Below are 23,176 nucleotides of genomic sequence, written 5' to 3' on the forward strand. Positions count from 1 at the left end.
GATTAGGACTTAATCCAATCTGCTGTCTATCAAGTTCAACTTGTGATGTAGACATGTCGTAGTGTAGCGTAGACGGATAGGCTGAGGAGACTGAACTTTCTTGAGGCCAATAAGAGCTGTAATATGTATAAATTACGCCCATAAATATCTACTACATAGGGATACACTGGCACTAGAGGCGTAGGCTTAACTACTACCCGTTCGAAAGACATCAGTCGATATCAGTAGTTCATATGGTTCAAATGGCTCTGAGCACTATGGGACTTAACATTTGAGGTCAGCAGTCCCCTATAACTTAGAACCACTTAAACCTAACTAACCTAACGAATCACACGCATCCATGCCTGAGGCAGGATTCGAACCGGCAACCGTAGCGGTCGCGCGGTTCCAGACTGAAGGGCCTAAAACCGCTCGGCCACAGCGGCCGGCTATCAATAATTCCAAAAACGTTGACTGCCGTGATGTAAATTAGTGTGGGAAACATGCTTCCCGATAATTTAAATTCAGAAAGCCACTACTGAGAAAAGTATTGAAATACAATGAAGGCAAAAAAATCACAACACCAAGAAAAAGTTGTGCGACATGAACGGAAATCGCTAGGCATGTTTCTACATATGAGAGATGATGTTTATTCAAATTTCGCGCCAGTCGCATAAGAGAGGCTCTAGCAGTGCCACTGTGAATATGTAAATCGGGTTGGATTAAATAATGGCTGTAGCGATTGTGAGCGCTACTTACGTTTTAGATTGGAAGTGGTGAATTAATAGTTGTCAATAATGCCTTTAAGGCGAAAAAACGTCATTATCTACTCTCACTGAGGGTGGACGTGGTAGTGTAATAAGCATGTAGCTGTGTGTTCCTCCTGCGATGTTACAGGGAGACTTGGCAGGAATGATGATCACGTGGCATTACCAAGAGGGAAGGTCATCGTATTCGGCATAGGGTTCTGCATATGCATCAGCAATCTGAGCAGCAGTTGACACCACAGAGACCAACGAGGTGTTACTAATTGGTTACTTCAAGGATAGTTCAGAGCCAGATGACATGTAGTGTGCAGTCCAGTAACCTGAAACCATCGCCATTTGCAACTTCAGTGGTGTCAAGCGAGAGCTCGTTAGAGAGTAGCGTGGAGGTCAGTTATTTTTCCTGATGAAAGCAGGTTCTGTCTCAGTGCCAGTAATGGGCGTGTGTTGGTTAGAAGGAGTACAGTAGAGGGCCTGCAACCAACCCGTCTGCGCCCAGACACACTGGACCTAGACCTGGAGTTATCGTCTAGGGTGCGAATTCGTATGACAGCAGGAGGACTCTCATGGTTATCGCAGGCAAACTGGCTGCAAGTTTGTACGTCAGTCTGGTGAGTCCATCTGCTATGCTACCATTCTTATGCAGAATTCCAGGGGGTGTTTCGAACACGATATCGTTCGCCCCCAAACTGCTGTTGTAATGTAGCATGGTCTACAAAGTGGTGAAATATTGTCTAGGCCTGTTCGATCACCAGATCTGTCTAGAATTGAGCTCATATCGGATATTATCGGACAACAACTCCAGTGTTATCCGCAATTAGCTGTAACCATTCACGTACTGACCGACCAAGTGCAACAGGCATGGGACTCCATCCCAGAAACTGACATCCATCACCTGTACAATAAAATGGTTGCACTTTTGCATGCTTGCACCTTTCAATCCGTCGGTTTCACGTATTATTAGGGAACCAGAATTTCACATTTACAATGGCTTACTGCACACTCAAATTAACTCGTGATCTAGCTGTGTTAATCACTTAAATATATTATCTGTACGTATGTATTCCAGAAATTTCTTTAGTCTACATTAATAATTTTTTATATTGCGATTTTTTTCTGCGATGGTGTAAGCTGTAGGCCGGCCGAAGTGGCCGTGCGGCTAAAGGCGCTGCAGTCTGGAACCGCAAGACCGCTACGGTCGCAGGTTCGAATCCTGCCTCGGGCATGGATGTTGGTGATGTCCTTAGGTTAGTTAGGTTTAACTAGTTCTAAGTTCTAGGGGACTAATGACCTCAGCAGTTGAGTCCCATAGTGCTCAGAGCCATTTGAACCATTTTTTGTAAGCTGTAGCCATCACACCGGTTGGCAAAAGATGTTGCAAGAAGATCGAAAACAGGCGCTCCTATCAGCAGAGTGGCCACAGACAGACTCGCTAACAACACGCCGTCAACGCCCTCTCGACCGCCAGTATTTAGATCGCCGCCATGGACCAGAGGACCCCATCAGCCAAAGACAGTCAGCCCAGTCGCAGACAGAGTCGGAGCCGCAGTCGCACTCAATCGGATTCACAATCTGTAGCTCAGAGTCAGTCCATACCTCAGGACGAGAGTAATGTACAGTCGTGGACAAAACGAGCGAGACCCTCGCCTTTTCGTTATGCTGATCCGCACGGCTTAAAAGTCTGCTACACAGTATTACAGGCAAGGCGACGAAGTGCTACCAACATACTATGTACAGGCGTGAAACTGACAAACTATCTGAACTTTTTTGGGCTGTTTTCAATAATTTGTATGACTATATTAATGCTGATTAGTGTGTTAAATACAGCACGTAAATATAAGACAGAACTGAAAGAAGAAACGCTAATTGGTATGAACTGTAAAAAAAAAAAATGAATTTCAACTTGTCGAGATAACATAACTGTTTTAGTAAGACAAAGAACCCCAGATCGTTACGAATTAGCAAAATATTATCCGCATTCGGCCTCGAAACGGTCTGTGTCAACGTTCAGACCAGTCATACTGGATTACCGTTGCTGACCTACCATGAAAGTGTGCAAATTTAGCAATGCGTCAAGATTCATAACTAAATTCAGTTAAAAATCATTCAGTATCACACTTAAGTCAATTCCATTATTGACAGAAGCGAAAAAAGTGGGCTGTAACATGTATGAAATTCTACAAGAGTGTCATATTGATATCCACAGGACGCCAGTGCAGAATAAAGGTAGCGATAAAACGTATTGGGGGCGCGAGAATTTCTTAAAATTGCTTTACTGATATTCTACCTGCCTCCATCGAGATTAGACCTTCCTTTCACTACGCTAGCAGACAACCCAGGCAAACAGCCCTCTATTATTACCCCAGACATGAATAAGCCGCCAATTTCGCAATGAAACCGGCAAAATGATCTGCAGTTTCTGTTGCATAGAGCTTTCTGGACTAAAAAACATGAATTCTCTACCTTTATGTCACCGCTTATGTGACAATCATTCGGGATGTTTATCGAAATAACAAAACACTGTTATTAGAGAGTAAAGTTAGTAGGATAATTCTACACCACCCGAGGAAATAAACGGCTTCATAGCTGCCAAACGTATTCTACACTGTTTCGAATTCTCCACTAGACTCGCCACAGCCAGAAAACGTTGATTAGCCGAAGTGTTTCTTAAGCGAGCTAGCAATGGGAATGTTCCACTTCTAAAACGCTGTGGCATTAATACTGGGATGTGAATTACCACGTGTATAGGCGAATGGATTCTATTTGCATTCCTGTAAACGTGATTTGGATCGAAAGCGTAGCTACGATTAATATGATGAGGTATCTAATGCAACTAGAACATTTCGAATAAAGAGTAGGGGGTGTTATTTATGCGGCCCTCATCTTCAGTAGCTGTCCTAGCTGTTTTCGTTCTTAGGATTTCGTCACCTAAACCGGTAAAAACGGAACCCTACTAGTCTCACTTTCTGACCGTCTATCGGTCTACCCAACCCTTAAAACCCGTTCACATCCAGAACGGGTGGACATAATAAGCGGAAACCGGTCCCTTGGTGGTGTAAAATTGAGCTTCTATATCGACGCAATCTAAAGATAGGGCCGTTTATGTAAAGAAAATTTACGCGAAAGGTCAAAAAATGGCTTCAAGAACTATGCGACCAACCTGCTTAGGTCATCAGCCCCTAGACCTAGAACTACTTAAACCTAGCTAGCCTAAGAACATAACAGACATCTATGCCCGAGGTAGGATTCCAACCTGCGACTGAAGCAACCGTGCGGTTCGTGACTGAAGCGCCTGGAACCGCTCGGCCACCGCACCCGGCGAAACCCTATTCACCTCATGAATAATGATAATATATACTGTCTAGTGAGGATAAACTGTATTCGCCAGCAACTCAGATCGTTTGATGACGGAACTTTTACGAAGCTACATTCTAACTTTGTTCGAATCGTCTGCAATATCCATTTATAAACACCCTAGGAACGTCGTATGCGATATCCACTTCTGAAGACGCTGGCAGATACTGCAGTACCATAACAGGTAGGTAAGCATTTATTGTTATTGGTCCATGCAAGACACTTTATTTCAATATCAATTTAAAGCGACTAGGTGTTCCTATATGGCTGAAACTAATGAACAAAAAGTAAATAAACGGCAAACAACTTCGATGTTAAAAAAAATGGTTCAAATCGCTCTACGCACTATGGGACTTAACATCTGTGGTTATCAGTCCCCTAGAACTTAGAACTACTTAAACCTAACTAACCTAAGGACATCACACACATCCATGCCCGAGGCAGGATTCGAACCTGCGACCGGAGCGGTCACGCGGTTCCAGAATGAAGCGCCTTTAACCGCACGGCCACACCGGCCGGCTTCGATGTTCAAATCAAAGTCACATGTCGCAAATACAACATAATTTCGTTGTTACATCTACATGAGTACATCAACAGGATTTCTTTGCAATGCAAACTTACGTGCCTGGCAGAAGGTTCGGACTATTTCTTTACCGTCCCACACATTAACAGTGTGAGGGAAAAAGGACCACATAAATCTTTTCTTGCGAGCCTTGAATTACATTATTACTATGGTTTCTTCCTCTGTAAGTGCCCGAGGAAATAATGTTTTGTCATTCAGATCAGATTGAAATTTCGTGAAATAATGGTTCAAATGGCTCTGAGCACTATGCGTCTTAACTTCTGAGGTCATCAGTCACCTAGAACTTAGAACTAATTAAACCTAACTAACCTAAGGACATCACACACATCCGTGCCCGATGAAGGATTCGAACCTGCGACCGTAGCGGTCACGCGGATCCAGACTGAAGCGCCTATAACCGCACGGCCACACCGGCCGGCTTTCGTGAAAAGATCTCGCGGCAACGAAAAACGCTTTTGTTGTCATGGATGTTACCCCAACTCGATTATCAAATCTAGGAGCCTCTCTCCCCTATTTCGTGACATTACAAATCGTGCGACCGTTCCTTGGACGTTTTTGCGTGCACAGTCTATCACGTCTGTCATGGATATTATAGCAGTGGACGGACAAACGTAGTGTAGGCAGTGTTTTCAGTTAGCCTGTTGCGTATTCTTAGTGTGCGGCCAATAAAACGCAGTCATTCGTTTGCCTTCCCCACAAAAGTATGTTTACGATCATTCCAGTTTAAGTTTTACTGGGTACTGAGATGAACTGACAGTGCTTCGAATTGTGTTTTGTCATGTAACCGAAAGTTAATTATTGTTATTGGACGCAGCTTTCGTATTTAATGTGTTCCTCATTCAACAGAGTACACTCCTCGTACACCACGCACATCTGTTCCAAAGTATTAAATTGTTACTGATGTTCTAAAGTTGCAGTGGTCATCTTAACTTGCCGTTATGAAACAAAGGAAAATATTATAGCGAAATGTAGCAACCAAGAAGTGGAGTATCCAGATAAACAAACATTTCCGGTTTAGATAGTTGCAGTAGGTCTACTACACAGTAACGTAAATTAGGAGCAAAGTCCATTAGTAGATCGTTATCAGGAAAACGAGCCCTCATAATGCAAAGTGCCACTACAAGAAAGATAGTTTCAAAACATGTCAATGAGTAGTCGAGGAAAGTGGACGCATTCTGTCTACTGAATCCCAACGCACGCCACGTACGAGGCGACACGCCAAGTGTCATACCCCGATCTTGCTGAAACTTCGCTCAGTGAAAGAGGGGACAAAATAAGCGAACACGTGTCTCGTCTTATCTGCTTACACTCTACCGCTTCTGAGAAAACAACGGTAAAAGCTTTCAATGCGCTGTAGCTATACTGTAGATTCCTCTGAGCGGGTAAGGATTCAACTGAAGCGGTGGCCCTACGGCTACCATAGCGACTTCGGAACTTTGCGCTGCGAGTTCGAAACCCGGTTTTTCCTTTGTTTCCCCCCTCACTCAATGAATTATCTACGAATGTTTATTCCAATTTATGTTGAAACACTGTTGTCGTTATTCGTCAGTTAATTTACTGTGTGAAGAAATAAGTTAAAAAGGGAACACACAGTGCGTAATGGGACGATCACTCTGTTGTAGAAATAGCCGGCCGGGGTGGCCGAGAGGTTCTACGCTCTACAGTCTGGAACCGCGCGACAGCTACGGTCGCAGGTTCGAATCCTGCCCCGGAAATGGATGTTTGTGACGTCCTTAGGTTAGTTAGGTTTAAGTAGTTCTAAGTTCTAGGGGACTGATGACCTCAAAAGATAAGTCCCATAGTGCTCAGAGCCATTGGAAGATTTTCTTTTTTTTTTTAGAAGTAATTCGGAAGCCAAGATCGCTTAAATACTATTTACTGGATTACCGGTTTCAACACACTAAAGGTGCCATCATCGGATCTAAATGTAGATTAACATTTATAAACCATTTGGATATAACGATACATGAGGCAGACCAGATGATTTTAGATCAGCTTGTCTCATTCGTATATTATTTTGTTAATTCATTAATTACACATTGAGTTAATTTGCGAATAATGACAACATTGTTTCAACATAAATTAGGAAAAAACATTCGTAGATAATTCTATTGCTATAATGCTAATATAGCAAACTTTTGAATCTACTGGACACTTGGATTCTGTATATTGATTCTAAGAGTTTTGTTATTTCTCTTGTTAGTTACTGTCTCAATGTCATCCGTGAGAATAAAATTAAAGGCAGTTGGATTAGGTTCCTGATCTATAAACTATGATTTAATATTCTGCGCTGCTAAATAAATTTTGAAGGTTATATTCTTTACGTAAAACAGAGTATCGGTTTCAGTCCTAGGATTGATGATGAACTTCAGAAATACAATTACAGAATAGTGGCATATCGATTATGGCTCCTCACCATCAACAATATTTGTTACCCATAGTTTCGTATTTGCCATTTTACCGACAATGCCCTTTAGAGACCAACCTGATCTTTCCACAATGCCATTTTTGACTTGCTTCTTAATATGTCCTATAACAACAGATTTGTTGAAAATATGAACTGTTAAATACGCTATTCCACAAATTAAAAACTTCCCATTATTATTCATATCTTGAAACATACTACCGTTGACTTTCACTGAAGAAAAGATAATTAATAATAAAATGAAATCAAAGATTAGAATGTCAAAGAATAGTGTGAATGGTGAAAATGAAATGAACTAAAAATCATCTTCTTGTCTAAAACACGTTACTCTTCCAGAGAACTTCGGCACCTCTCACAATTTTTTACACCTCTGATGTTTAGCCACATGTGGACAAATAGTGGGTCTCATGATGCAGCACTGTTCAGCCGTCACATAATAAAGCCTCAAAAATCAGTAAATAAAACTATTCTTCCACTGTTGCTCCGAATCGCATATACCAACCGCCCTCTGCTGCGACAACGACTCAAAGTCTATTGGGTATTTGATTTTTCTCTGCTTTTTCGGTCCTCCTTACCTCTCCTTCTAGCCCAACCTTTGTTCTCCAATTACGCCTTCATCGGCGAGCTTCTCCTCAATATTTTTCATTTGTGCTGAATTGTTTTGTAACTTTTTGCATATACACGTGTGTCATGTATTTTTTAGAGACTGCATGAATATATAAGGTGAGTATTTCATCTCTTATCAAATTAAATATTAAATGTCTTGCTGTGAATTAATTTGTTTGTCTTCATTCCACTTACTGCGTTTTCATGAAATTATATAAAATATAATACGTCTGCGGAAAAAAAATTCAAACAGCTGGTGCAGCTGATTGGTGAAGGGCTGAAAAAAAAACACCTCTGCTGATGCTGCTTAGTACTGCGTATAGCCTTCTTCGGCGTCCACAACAGCTCGAAGCCTGTTGGGCATTGAGCCCACAACTTGAGCCACATAACTAGGAGATTCAAGTAACTCATTCCAAGCGTCAGGAATCACATCAGGAAGCTGTCGGCGAGTCGACGGTGGCTGCCCCTTTTCTCGTATTACTCTGACCATTTCTGCCCAAATATCCTCAATGGGATTCATGTCAGCTCCTTTAGGTGGCCATTCCATTACAGTAATATTACTATGGTCATCGAACCACCTCTTAACCACACGTGCCATATGAATAGGCGAGCGATCTTGTTGGAACATGATCTGATCATCGCCAAGTCTTGCTGTCACAGAAGGCAACATCACGTTCTCCAGAATTGATATGTAATTGCGTGAATCGAATCTTCCTTCTACTTCCAACAGGAGCCCACACCCTTCGGCCGATATCCATGCCCATACCGTTACCGTCTCCCTGACACTCCTTCGGCAACTGTAAATATATTTTCGATTATACCTAGCACCTTTAGGCCGGTAAACAGGTACTTTTCCGGTTGATGCCGTAGAGAAAACTTTTTCGTCCGTGAAAATCACTCGCTCCAAAACTAGAGAGCTTTGTCGACATTTTCAGCAGAAAAAGCAAGGCGAGCTTCTCTGTGGGAAACAGTCAATGTCTCTTTCACAGCAGCGCTTCTTGCTCTCAGTCCACCTTCCCTTAGACGACGAGTGACGGTCTTACTGCTAACATTGACACCCAAAGTTTGCTGAATTTGTCGTGCGTTGACAAATGGGTGGTTCTCACTGAAACGGCGTATCTGCTGATCCTGAGCTGCTGTTGTTTTGCGGCGACGGCCATGAGGCCTCCAATTCAGGTTACCACACTCTTCATTTCGTCTGATCCATCTGGCTACCGTCGACTTGTGAAGACCCATAGTTCTTGCTATATAGCCATTTGAAGATCCCTCTGCATGGAGTGCTATTATAGCACCCTTATCTGCCTCAGCCAGACGGGCCAATTAGCGTTGACTGAATGATTCGTCGCGGTTAATATCGACTGCGGAAACAGCGCTAGCAGGAAACAGACTGCCTCCTCCACGATGGCAGCCACAACGCAGTGGCCAAGTATGTGTAACACGGAAATCGATGGCATAAACGAGAGATCGCAAGCCCGTACCCGTGTCATTACAGAGTGGAGCAACTTAGAATCTGTAATTTTTGTCAGAAGGGACTGTTCCACTCTTGTCATGTCTTATGCTGATAAATATGGCAGGAAATGATATGTTTACGTTTTGCATATGCGGCAGGCCTAAAGCAAGAAACATTTCTGAAATATATGAGGCAACCTGAAGAACACTTCGTGAATTTTAGCTGTAGAATGTTGCCTTATAAGAAGGAAAACGTGTTTGTCCCCGCTAGGTGTCATAGGCTGATTGTCCGGAAATTTTGCTCAGTGAAGGAGAAGGCAAAATAAGCGAACATGTGTGTCGACTTATCTCAGACACTCGACCGTTTCCGAGAAAACGGCGGTCAAAGTTACCAATGCGCTGTTGCTGTAGTGTAGATACCTTCTGCAGCCGAGAACGAAATTGAAGCGGTGGCTCAGTGGCTACCGTCGTTCCTTCTTAACTTTTTTCCCGTGTTCGAGACCATATTGGGGTTTTTTGTTATTATTTTTTCCTGCCTCTCTATCAGAATTATCTACGAATGTTTTTTCCTAATTTACGTTGAAATAATGTTGTCATTATTCGCAAATTAACTTAATGTGTAATTAATGAATTAACAAAATAATAAACGAATGAGACAAGCTGATCTAAAATCATCTGGTCTGCCTCATGTATCGTTATATCCAAATGGTTTATAAATGTTAATCTACATTTAGATCCGATGATGGCACCTTTAGTGTGCTGCAACCGGTAATCCAGTAAACAGTATTTAAGCGATCTTGGCTTCCGAATTATTACTAAAAAAAAAAAAAAAGAAAATGTTCCAATGGCTCTGAGCACTATGGGTCTTAACTTCTGAGGTCATCAGTCCCCTAGAACTTAGAACTACTTAAACGTAACTAACCTAAGGACGTCACACTCATCCATGTCCGGGGCAGGATTCGAACCTGCGACCGTAGCGGTTCCAGACTGTAGAGCGTAGAACCGCTCGGCCACCCCGGCCGGCTATTTCTGCAACAGCGTGATCGCCACATTACGCACTATGTGTTCCTTTTTAACTTGTTTCTTCACACAGTAAATTAACTGACGAATAACGACAACAGTGTTTCAACATAAATTGGAATAAACATTCGTAGATAATTCATTGAGTGAGGAGGGAAACAATGGAAAAACCGGGTTTCGAACTCGCGGCGCAAAGTTCCGAAGTCGCTATGGTAGCCGTAGAGTCACGGCTTCAGTTGAATCCTTACCCGCTAAAAGGTATCTATAGTATAGCTACAGCGCATTGAAAGCTTTTACCGACGTTTTCTCAGAAGCGGTAGAGTGTAAGCAGATAAGCCGAGACACGTGTTCGCTTATTTTGTCCCCTCTTTCACTGAGCGAAGTTTCAGCAAGATCGGGGTATGACACTTGGCGTGTCGCCTCGTACGTGGCGTGCGTTGGGATTCAGTAGATAGAATGCGTCCACTTTCCTCGACTACTCATTGACATGTTTGGAAACTATCTTTCTTGTAGTGGCACTTTGCATTATGAGGGCTCGTTTTCCTGATAACGATCTACTAATGGACTTTGCTCCTAATTTACGTTACTGTGTAGTAGACCTACTGCAACTACCTAAACCGGAAATGTTTGTTTATTTGGATACTCCACTTCTTAGTTGCTACATTTCGCTATAATATTTTCCTTTGTTTCATAACGGCAAGTTAAGATGACCACTGCAACTTTAGAACATCAGTAACAATTTAATACTTTGGAACAGATGTGCGTGGTGTACGAGGAGTGTACTCTGTTGAATGAGGAACACATTAAATACGAAAGCTGCGTCCAATAACAATAATTAACTTTCGGTTACATGACAAAACACAATTCGAAGCACTGTCAGTTCATCTCAGTACCCAGTAAAACTTAAACTGGAATGATCGTAAACATACTTTTGTGGGGAAGGCAAACGAATGACTGCGTTTTATTGGCCGCACACTAAGAATATGCAACAGGCTAACTGAAAACACTGCCTACACTACGTTTGTCCGTCCACTGCTATAATATCCTTGACAGACGTGATTGACTGTGCACGCAAAAACGTCCAAGGAACGGTAGCACGATTTGTAATGTCATGAAATAGGGGAGAGGGGGTCCCAGATCTGATAATCGAGTTGGGGTAACATTCATGAAAACAAAAGCGTTTTTCGTTGCCACGAGATCTTTTCACGAAATTTCAATCACCAACATCTGTTCTGAATGACAAAACATTATTTCCTCGGGAACTTACGGAGGAAGAAACCATAGTAATAATGTAATTCAAGGCCTGCAAGAGAAGATTTAAGTGGACCTTTTTCCCGCACACTGTTAATGTGTGGGACGGTAGAGAAATAGTCCGAACCTTCTGCCAGGCACGTAAGTCTTCATTGCAAAGAAATCCTGTTGGTGTACTCATGTAGATGTAACAACGAAATTACGTTGTAATTGCGACATGTGACTTTCATTTGATTTGAACATCGAAGTTGTTTGCCGTTTATTTACTCTTTAGTCATTAGTTTCAGCCATATAGGAACACCTAGTCGCTTTAAATTGATATTGAAATAAAGTGTGATCCATGGACCAATAACAATAAATTCTTACCTGCTTGTTATGGTACTGCAGTATCTGCCAGCGTCTTCAGAAGTGGATATCGCATACGACGTTCCCAGGATGTTTATAAATGGATATTGCAGACGACTTCGAACAAAGTTAGAATGTAGCTTCGTAAAAGTTCCGTCATAAAACGATCTGAGTTGCTGGCGAATACAGTTTATCCTCACTAGACAGTATATATTATCATTATACATGAGGTGAATAGGGTTTCGCCGGGTGCGGTGGCCGAGCGGTTCCGGGCGCTTCAGTCACGAACCGCACGGTTGCTTCAGTCGCAGGTTGGAATCCTACCTCGGGCATAGATGTCTGTTATGTTCTTAGGCTAGCTAGGTTTAAGTAGTTCTAGATCTAGGGGCTGATGACCTAAGCAGGTTGGTCGCATAGTTCTTGAAGCCATTTTTTGACCTTTCGCGTAAATTTTCTTTACATAAACGGCCCTATCTTTAGATTGCGTCGATATAGAAGCTCAATTTTACACCACCAAGGGACCGGTTTCCGCTTATTATGTCCACCCGTTCTGGATGTGAACGGGTTTTAAGGGTTGGGTAGACCGATAGACGGTCAGAAAGTGAGACTAGTAGGGTTCCGTTTTTACCGGTTTAGGTGACGAAATCCTAAGAACGAAAACAGCTAGGACAGCTACTGAAGATGAGGGCCGCATAAATAACACCCCCTACTCTTTATTCGAAATGTTCTAGTTGCATTAGATACCTCATCATATTAATCGTAGCTACGCTTTCGATCCAAATCACGTTTACAGGAATGCAAATAGAATCCATTCGCCTATACACGTGGTAACTCACATCCCAGTATTAATGCCACAGCGTTTTAGAAGTGGAACATTCCCATTGCTAGCTCGCTTAAGAAACACTTCGGCTAATCAACGTTTTCTGGCTGTGGCGAGTCTAGTGGAGAATTCGAAACAGTGTAGAATACGTTTGGCAGCTATGAAGCCGTTTATTTCCTCGGGTGGTGTAGAATTATCCTACTAACTTTACTCTCTAATAACAGTATTTTGTTATTTCGATAAACATCCCGAATGATTGTCAGATAAGCGGTGACATAAAGGTAGAGAATTCATGTTTTTTAGTCCAGAAAGCTCTATGCAACAGAAACTGCAGATCATTTTGCCGGTTTCATTGCGAAATTGGCGGCTTATTCATGTCTGGGGTAATAATAGATGGCTGTTTGCCTGGGTTGTCTGCTAGCGTAGTGAAAGGAAGGTCTGGTTTGTTTTCGGTTCTAATCTCGATGGAGGCAGGCAGAATATCAGTAAAGCAATTTTAAGAAATTCTCGCGCCCCCAATACGTTTTATCGCTACCTTTATTCTGCACTGGCGCCCTGTGGATGTCAATATGACACTCTTGTAAAATTTCATACGTGTTACTGCCTACTTTTTCGCTTCTGTCAGTAATGGAATTGACTTAAGTGTGGCAATGAATTATTTTTAACTGAATTTCGTTATGTATCTTCACGCATTGCTAAATTTGCACACTTTCATGGTAGGTCAGCAACGGTAATACAGTATGACTGGTCTGAACGTTGACACAGACCGTTTCGAGGCCGAATGCGGATAATATTTCGCTAATTCGTAACGATCTGGGGTACTTTGTCTTACTAAAACAGTTATGTTATCTCGACAAGTTGAAATTCATTTTTTTGGTACAGTTCATACCAATTAGCGTTTCTTCTTTCAGTTCTGTCTTATATTTACGTGCTGCATTTAACACACTAATCAGCATTAATATAGTAATACAAATTATTGAAAACAGCCTAAAAAAGTTCAGATAGTTTGTCAGTTTCACGCCTGTGCATAGTATGTTGGTAGCACTTCGTCGCCTTGCCTGTTATGCTGTGTAGCAGACTTTAAAGCCGTGCGGATCAACATAACGACAAGGCGAGGGGTCTCGCTCGTTTTGTCCACGACTGTACATGTACTTGTGCCAGCAGTGGAGCTAACGTGGACAATACAGAAAAGCTTGTACCACAACAACTTGCTTAAGGGTAAGTAAACACTTGTTCTTGTTAATAAAGAACTCTGTAATTATATGTCTGCAGTTGTGTTGTAGAAAAGGAGGTGCAGCAACCAAATGACATACTCTCCCTTGCTTCCCATGGTACAAGACTCAACAGTGGCAACGAGACGACATAAAATTTTCTGTCAATGCACACACTTTGGTTAGTTTTAACACAGAGCCTGTGACTGAGAACCACACCTGCTTCCATATAATTTTAGACGTCACATTTAAAACATATTTGGTATAACAGATAATAGAGACAATAAAACAGTTTAACATACATAACTTATTATCGCTTTTGGAATCATCGCCAGATGTTGATAGTGAATGGTTTTGTATTTTATTTTTATTTTACGATTCTACAACATCAGATACAGGAGACTACTTTTAAGTCTTCTTTTAAAGTAACTGGATATCAGAATTTTATTATCTCAATATTTTATGGTACTAAATGTGCTTTTACTTCGACATTTGAAGTTTATAGCAATTTTAGTTTGATATTTAGATTTGGAAATGGCCATTTGAGATGGTCGAAGCTGCTCACTTGTAAAGATAAATGTGAATGTATCGGATAGAAAATCAACCATATTATCGATCACTTAGCCTCTAGACGATACATGTGCTTTTACTTCGACATTTGAAGTTTATAGCAATTTTAGTTTGATATTTAGATTTGGAAATGGCCATTTGAGATGGTCGAAGCTGCTCACTTGTAAAGATAAATGTGAATGTATCGGATAGAAAATCAACCATATTATCGATCACTTAGCCTCTAGACGATACATAAAAATTGTGCATTACCACGTAATTTTAATTATATACGGCCTATATAACTTTCCTAAGAATAGTCCTCTCATTTTGTTGGATCCTCCGTTACACATGACTTCATATGCATTCAGTAATAACTACTATTATTGCTTCTGCATAACGCTTTACAAATTTCTAAATTGGTATTACTTCAGGCACATACCATCTGTAATGCACAAGATCTTTATCAGGCTACGGAGTCCAAAACTCCCACTTTCACTGACTGGCTCTCTCCCGTATCTTCGCCATATCTCCAGAAAGGACAATCGCTGCACCAGAGTGGCGACCTGTGTTCTTGGCATTTTCTTAGTCGCTGAACTGCATCTAGTCTCGGTGTTTCAATCACGGAGATCCACAAAAGCTATTAGTGATCACATTGTTCAATGCATATCAACATTCATTATCTGATCAAAAGTACCTCGATACTCCTATGTATTATGGAATTAACTACCAGATGTCACGAAAGGCGAGCCTGAAATGCTCAGTCACTTTGACTGTGGACTAGTCACTAGTAACAAATCCATCAGGGATATTTCAACACTTCTAAATCTCCCGACGTCGACTATTGGGGAAGCAACTGTAAAATGGAAGCGTAAAGCAACAAGAATGAAGACGAGATCATGCAGATATCTTACATTGCCGATTGTGGATGTAAAGGCATGAAATCAGTGGATGAAGCACTCGTGGGAGCTACCAGCAAACTAGATAGCACAAGGATTGTGCATAGTTATTTAAAAAGAGTTGGGTACAATTGACGACCAGCTTCTCGTAGGTCACAAATTTCTAACGTCAGTGCTAAGTGACAGTGGAGGTGGTGTAAAGGACGATGCATTGGACAGTGGATGACTGGAAACAGCTGATTTACCGTGATGCCTCACTGTATGCAGCGTGATAATCCGATGGAAGTGCTTGGCTTTGGAGAATGCCTGGGGAACGCTACTTACTGTCATTTGTAGCACCAACAATGAAATATGGTGGAGATAGTGTTACGGTGTGGGGGTGTTTTTTTGTTGTTAGGGTACAGTCTGTGTAACTGTTCGTGCCCCTCTTGACGTACCTATTCATAAGTACAGGACCGGATACTAATTACAACTTCGAGTGGTCCGGACCCAAGGAATGACGTGACGAGTATGATGAATCCTACAGATATGTTAATTTCTATATAATAGCAATTTTTGCACAGGCTTACATTGATGCTTTTCATCTGGTTGGGGGGGGGGGGGGTGATCGGTCTTCTGACTGGTTTGATGCTGCTTGATGCGGCCTGCAACGAATTCGTCTCCTATGCCAACCTCTTTATCTCACTTGTAGCCTACGTCCTCAATTATTTGCTGGATGTACAGTTTTTGCTCTGTACAGCTCCCTCTAGAAGCACGGAAGTCATTCTCTCGTGTCTTAACGGATATCCTGTCACCCTCCTTCTTCTCCTTATCAGTGTTTTCTACATATTCCTTTCCTCTCCGATTCTGCGCGGAATGTCGTCATTCCTTACCTTATCAGTCCACCTAATTTTCGACATTCTTCTGTAGCACCACATCTCAAATGCTACCATTGTCTTCTGTTCCGGTTTTCCCACGGTATGTTTCACTACCATACAATGCTGTACTCCAGACGTACATTCTCAGAAATTTCTTCCTCAAAGTAAGGCCTATGTTTTATACTAGTAGATTTTTCTTGGGCAGGAATGCCATTTTTTTCCAGCGCTTGCCTGCTTTTGATGTCCTTCTTGCTCCGTCCGTCATTGGTTATTTGGCTGCATTGGTAGCAGAATTCCTTAACCTCCTCTACTTCGTGACCATCAATCCTGATGTTCAGTTTCTCTGTGTTTTCATTTCTGCAACTTCTCGTTACTTCCGTCTTTCTTCGATTTACTTTCAGTCCATATTTCTTACTCATTGGACTATTCATTCCGTTCACCAGTTCATATAATTCTTCGTCACTTTCACTCAGCATAGCAATGTCATCAGCGAATCTTATCATAGATATCCCTTCACCTTGAATACAATTCCACTTCTGAAACATTCTCATATTTTCATCATTGCTTCCTCGATGTACAAATTGAACAGTAGGGGCGAAAGGCTACATCCTTGTCTTCCACCCTTTTTAATACAAGCACTTCGTTCTTTGTCCTCCACTCTTATTATTCCCTCTTAGCTGTTGTACATATTGTATATGACCTGTCTCTCCCTATAGCTTACCCCTACATTTTTCATAATTTCAAACATCTTCCACCATTTTACATTGTCGAAAACTTTTTTCAGGTTGACAAATCCTATGAACGTGTCTTGATTTTTATTTAGTCTTTCTTCCATTAATAACCAAACCGTCACATATGCGTCTCTCGTGTCTTTACTTTTCCTAAAGCCAAACTAATCGTCATCTAGCGCATCTTCAGATTTCTTTTCCATTCTTCTGCAAGCAACTTGGATGCATGAGCTGTTAAGCTGATTATGCGATAGTTCCCGCACTTGTCAGCTCTTGCCGTCTTCGGAATTTTGTGGTATGTCGCCAGACTCATACATTCTATACACCAACGAGAATAGCCGTTTTGTTGCCACTTCTCGCCATGATTTTAGAAATTCTGATGGAATGTTATCTATCTCTTCTGCCTTATTTGACCTTAAGTCCTCCAAAAGGCTTTTAAATTCTGATTCTAGTACTGGATCCCCTACCTCTTCTATACCGGCTCCTATTTATTCTTCCTTCGCATCAGAAAAATCTTCCGCCTGATAGAGAATTCAATGTACGCTTTCCACTTATCCGTGGCCTCCCCTGCATTTAAGATCGGAATTCCCGTTGTACTCTTACTGTTACCGATCTTTCTTTTAATGCCACCGAAGGCTGTATTGACTTTCCTGTATGCTGAGTCCGTCCTTCGACAATCATTTCTTTTACGACTCCTTCAGATTTTTCATGCAGCCATTTCGTCTTAGCTTCCCTGCAATTCCTATTTATTCCATTCCTCAGTGACTTGTACTTTTGTATTCCTGAATTTCCCTGAAAATTTTTGAATTTCCTCCTTTCTTCGATCAACTGAAGTATTTCTTCTGTTACCCATTGTTTTGTTCTCAATTACCTTCTTCGAACCTATGTTTTTCTTCCCAGTTTTTGAGGTTGCCCTTTTTAGAGTTGTCCATTACTCTGCAACTCTACTGCCTACTGAGCTATTCTTTATCGCTGCATCTATGGCCGTCCCACTTCTTTGCGTATTGAGTCTTCCTGACTAATGGCTTAAATTTCAGCCTGCTCGTCATCCTACTACGTTGTGATCTGAGTCTATATCTGCTCCTGGGTACGTCTTAAATGCAGTACCTTATTTCGGAATCTCTGTCTGACCATGATGTAATCTAACACATCTTCCAGTATCACCCGCCCTTCCTAAGTGTACCACAGCCTTTTGTATGTCTGAAACAGAGTACATGCTATTACTAGCTGAAATTTTTTACGGGGCTCAATTAGTTTTTCTCCTCTTTCAGTCCTTGTCCCGAGGTTGTTGTAACCTGTGTACGCCGGTGGGCGCAATAAAATAAGGGTGACTTTAACCCATTTATTTCAGCAAGTACATCTCTTCCAGAATGAGATTTTCACCCTGCAGCGGAGTGTGCGCTGATGTGAAACTTCCTGGTAGATTAAAACTGTGTGCCGGACCGAGACTCGAACTCGGGACCTTTGCCTTCCGTGGGCAAGTGCTCTACCAACCGAGTTCGAGTTATGGTCCGGCACACAGTTTTAATCTACCTGGAAGTTTCAGTACATCTCTTCTTTAGAGACGCTACGGCGGTCCTCTGCCTCTGCTTGTCCGGGTGCGCCTCGAGCCTCCAGCAGTTACTCAGGAAGTGAATGCTGCGCCTCTACCCTCCACACTCGAAATTGGTGCGTGCATGTGTGGCTTACACACGCCGGCCTAGGAGGTCCTCGAGCCCTCCCGTAACTGTGGCTCATTTCTGCTCTCTGAACCGCGATGACGGTTGTCGTGTGGTCGTCAAGTGCGCACGAGCCTGGCCTGCTATGGAGGTAGGGGCCCATTGGCTCCGCCGAAGTACCAGGAGCTGTGTTGTCCAGGCCCAAGTCGACACGGAAGACCCAAAGACCTTCCCATCTGCGTTGGAAGCTGTCAGCAGCACCGAACTCGTGACTAGTGCTTATGGAGAGGAAGATATCTCTCCGGCGGCTGTTGGCGGTGTTTACTACGAGCAGGAAATTTACAACAGACTTTTACCCAGCGTTAAAACTGTGTCAGGCAATCGAGTATGCGCGTCCTATACCCCATCGATCCTTCTGACCAACACCCTCCTGAACTCAAACGCTGTAGTATTTATAGTGTGAAATATCGGCTGGTGTTGACCCAATGTCACCTGTAATGACCGCATAGACTTTCCTAATACGAATGTATCAGCGATTAATACAGCGCCCTATTTGCTTAACATACTTGTTATACCAACAGACTGGTCCGTAACAATATTCAGTACGCTTTCTTGCGTTGGCGACGCGGCTTCTTGTGTCACGTAACAAGGTGACATGATATTTCTCAGTCTTATTGATTTACTAAGCTCCTGCTGATGCCAGCTATCCAGTTCGCTCATAGCTCTGATGTCCTCCTCTCCGCCTGACCTGCTAACGTGATGAAACTCTGTCGTTTCGTGTCGCGCTTGCTGATACACCCCTGCAAGGAACACAAAGTGAACGAGGTCTCTCAGATGAAATTCTGCGGCCAGCTGGCTGATGCAGGGTTGGTACGTGAAAACCCCCTTCCTCCTCCTCCCCCCCCCCCTTTAGAATAATTCGACCCGAATTTTAAGAATCACCAAATAATTCTCAGACCTGTAAATTATGATACTATTTATAACATCTTTATTAATTTTAGCCTTATACTTCACTTACGCTCAATCCCGTCTGGGGTAATCCAATTCAGAGCAATCTCGTGTGTAGGTTTACATTCTGATTGCGCTATTCTACGCTTCAGAAAAGACTAACTGCATAAATGATTCCTAGTACTGCGGTTATACTAGTGCCTGTTACACTAATGGTAATTGTACATTGCTTCCGTTTACGACGAAACTCCTTCATACATCTTAACATCTGATCTACGGCAACTTGTCCATTCCCCTCGTCAATCAATTTATCGAAACTATGCAGTCTTTTAGTGTCTAGAGTGTAATTTAGGAAAGAAATATTCTGACTAGGTAAAATGCTCGTGAAATGTTCCGGCCGATACAACTTTGGTTGATCGCTATTGATTACCATAGTACCCGTAACGGTTGCTGACAAATAGAAGCCTTCCGCTGCTATGTCACAATTCGTTACGTTAACCAATCACCCACTAAGCTGCAATTTTATTTTCATCATTCCTGAAAAACCTTTGTTCTCGTAACACCTCGTAACTAGTTTGTGGTCTATACACAGAATAAACCCAATGATTTCAAACTCGCTGAAAATACCTTTCTGGCTTCATAATAATATTATAACAATCTGGTGTATTCATGTTCCCCAAAAATAATTGCAATTCACACGACCCTTTGTCCATCTGCACCACCCGTGCAGGACTAATAGTCTCACTTATACATCCATCAAGATCTTTTACTGCCATAACCATGTGTCTCTCTCGCTGTTCCGATACTAATAATACTGCTTTCATAGAACATATAACCCATTTATTGATGCATGAACAGTATAACAATTAAATCTTGACTTTAAACTAGTTGCTGGAAATTGTACATTGATATTGTTCTTCGTCACAATAAACTTTTACAATGGAAACATTATAATGAAATTCCATGTTATTCTTTGTTACTGGAACAACATGATGATGACCTACTGGAAATTCTTTTTCTGCTTTTCGTAATCCCAGCAAAAATGCTTCTGGTGCTAGCAGCGTAGTGCTTAATTGTCAATGCGTAGCGTGGTGGATAGCTTCCTGAATTCTCTCCACCTCTACCCTCACATCATTAAAGCTGTTTGCTAGCTCTCTCGTTAACCTAGTTATTTGTATTCTACTGTCCAGTGTCTTCAGATGATTTTGCACCATACCAAAATCCTTATTCACAGTAATCGTGGAATCCTTAGCATACTGCTGTTACTCAACTGTTACTCTGCGCATGACCTTAGTTATATTTAGCAATCCCTGTTCCATACCAGCAATTGTGTTGTTTGTCATTCCATATCCTGCACCTTTAGTGCTATTTAGACTCAAAATATCATCGCTATCTGCTATACCAAACACAGTTTTCAACAGTTTACTTCCTGCATTTAACGATCCTCTCTTCCTTCGTACCAAGGAATACGGAATCATACTATCTATTTCATATAACTGCTCCCTTAATTTATCATACAAAAACTTAATTTCCAGATACTCGCCCTGAATATCCTTTAACATATTACCCCTTTCTGCTCCGCCCAGTATATTCAAAAGCATATCCTCTAAATTCCTCACTTCATTCCATACCTTCGAAATGTCGATCGGTGATTCGTGAGCACCATATCCGGTTGTTGTGCAAACAAAATCCCGTTGCCCAATGGTTGATCGTCAAATCCTGAGCCCCTATGCTGATCGATATCGTCCCGCACAATAAAACCCATGTAGGCATTATCTTCGCCATCACCTACGGAAAAGAGTCTACGTACAAACCCTTCCCATTCCGGAGAAAAATAAAAATAAAATAAAAAACAAAAAATAGAAATACAATGCAAAACTCTACGCAAACATAAACAAAGCAGAAATTGAACAATTACACCTGTGGTTCCTTTCTACACTACTTATTCCTTGATCTTAATGAGTAAGGTGTATCGCCAGATCTATGATTACCTTTCGTTTTTTTGTTCTGCATACGCAGTACTTCAGCTGGTACTTGAGTAAAAGAATGTACTGCTCCCTGAAGAGGTTTAATTCTAGCCACATGCACTACTGAATTTCTCCCTGGTAACTGCAACTTCACATTTACAGACGACGCTACTTCAGTCACTTGGTAAGGACCCTGAAACTTCGTTAAAAACTTCTTGGTCTTACCCTTCGTAATGTACGGGTTCACAAGTAATACCCGCTGACGTATTCGGTACTGTGGCAACATCCTGCTGCTCAACTCTTCTCGTTCTTGGCTTTCCAATGCTTTTGTGTTCGCCTTCTTGACTTTCTGCCAAATATCCCTTAGCGTTCTGGCAAATGTCTTGACATTTCCCCGTCTTTCTCCAATTTTGTTGGAGTTACACCGAACGGAGTTGGCATTTTACGTGCATACAACGACCTCATAGGGCGATAATCCTGTCCCTGTATGAGTTTTTGCGTTGGAAGCACAAACGACGAAATCTAGGTATATATCCCAGTCCTAATGTTGGGATCCCACGAAGTGACTCGCCGTTTTCGCTGTAGTCCTATGCATTCTTTCTGTACGACCATTTGCCTGCGGGTGAAATGGATTCGTACACAATTTCCTAACTTTCAGTAAGCGACACAATTGCTTAATGAGATCTGACATGAAATTAGTCTCTGGTCTGTGATAATTGTTTTCCATACCCCAAACTTAAGAATCCAAAGATTCTCCATAGCGTTCGCTACAGTACTTTCTTCTGATCCGGTATTCCTGCCATAACCAAATACCTCGAGTCATTGTCAATACACATTTGTTACCTGACTGACTCTTGTGAAACGGTCATAGGATATCAGCACCTGTAATTTTAAATGGGAAATCAGACTCCGGTAACCTATGGAATTGCACCTTCTGGTGACTCAAATCAGCACGTTGTGCACACGGAATACAGTTATTTACATACTGTTCCACATCAGCCCGCCTTGTTCTCCATCAGAACCTCTCCGCTACCCTTCTGTCCGTTTTTCTCTTACCCTCATGACCTGATAGTATATGATCATGAGATTGCTGTAGTACCTCTGTCCGTAAAGCAGGTGGAACTACCACACGTGGTCCACAATTAGTTGATCTACACAATATGCCATCTTGCATGACAAACTGTGCCTGTTTGCTATACACTTGACACTCTTTATTCTTCGCTTGTTCTCTCTTTAGATCTTTTAAGTCGTACCCCGAAACCAGTATTGCTCCTATCTTCCTACTAAGCACATCAACATTTGCGTGTTTTACGTCATAGTCAAATTCACTTGACTTCAAAGCCCATCTCGTAAGACGACTTGCAGGATCTTTTAGACCAAGTAATCATTTCAGTGCTGCATGATCAGAAACAACAGTGAATTTACGCCCATGTAGGTAACATCTGAAATAAGAAAGGCCATAGATCAAAGCTAACATCTCCTTCTCCATGGTAGAACTATTTTTCTCGGCCTTATTAAGGAAGCGTGAGGCATAAGCGACTGGATGCTCTTTCCCCTCAATCTCCTGTCCTAAAGTAACACCCAAAGCCGTAGAGCTAGCATCGCAAGACAACATAAGCTCTTTTGTGAAACCTAGAAGTAGCAAAACAGGATCTGAAGTTTATATATCCTTTAAATTTTGAAATGCTGACTGACACTCGGGCATCCAGCTAAACATAACCCCTTCTTTTTAATAATTTCTTCAATGCTTGTTCTATTTTAGC

Source organism: Schistocerca cancellata, chromosome 1 (assembly GCF_023864275.1).
Source record: "Schistocerca cancellata isolate TAMUIC-IGC-003103 chromosome 1, iqSchCanc2.1, whole genome shotgun sequence".
Classification (NCBI taxonomy): Eukaryota; Metazoa; Arthropoda; class Insecta; order Orthoptera; family Acrididae; genus Schistocerca; species Schistocerca cancellata.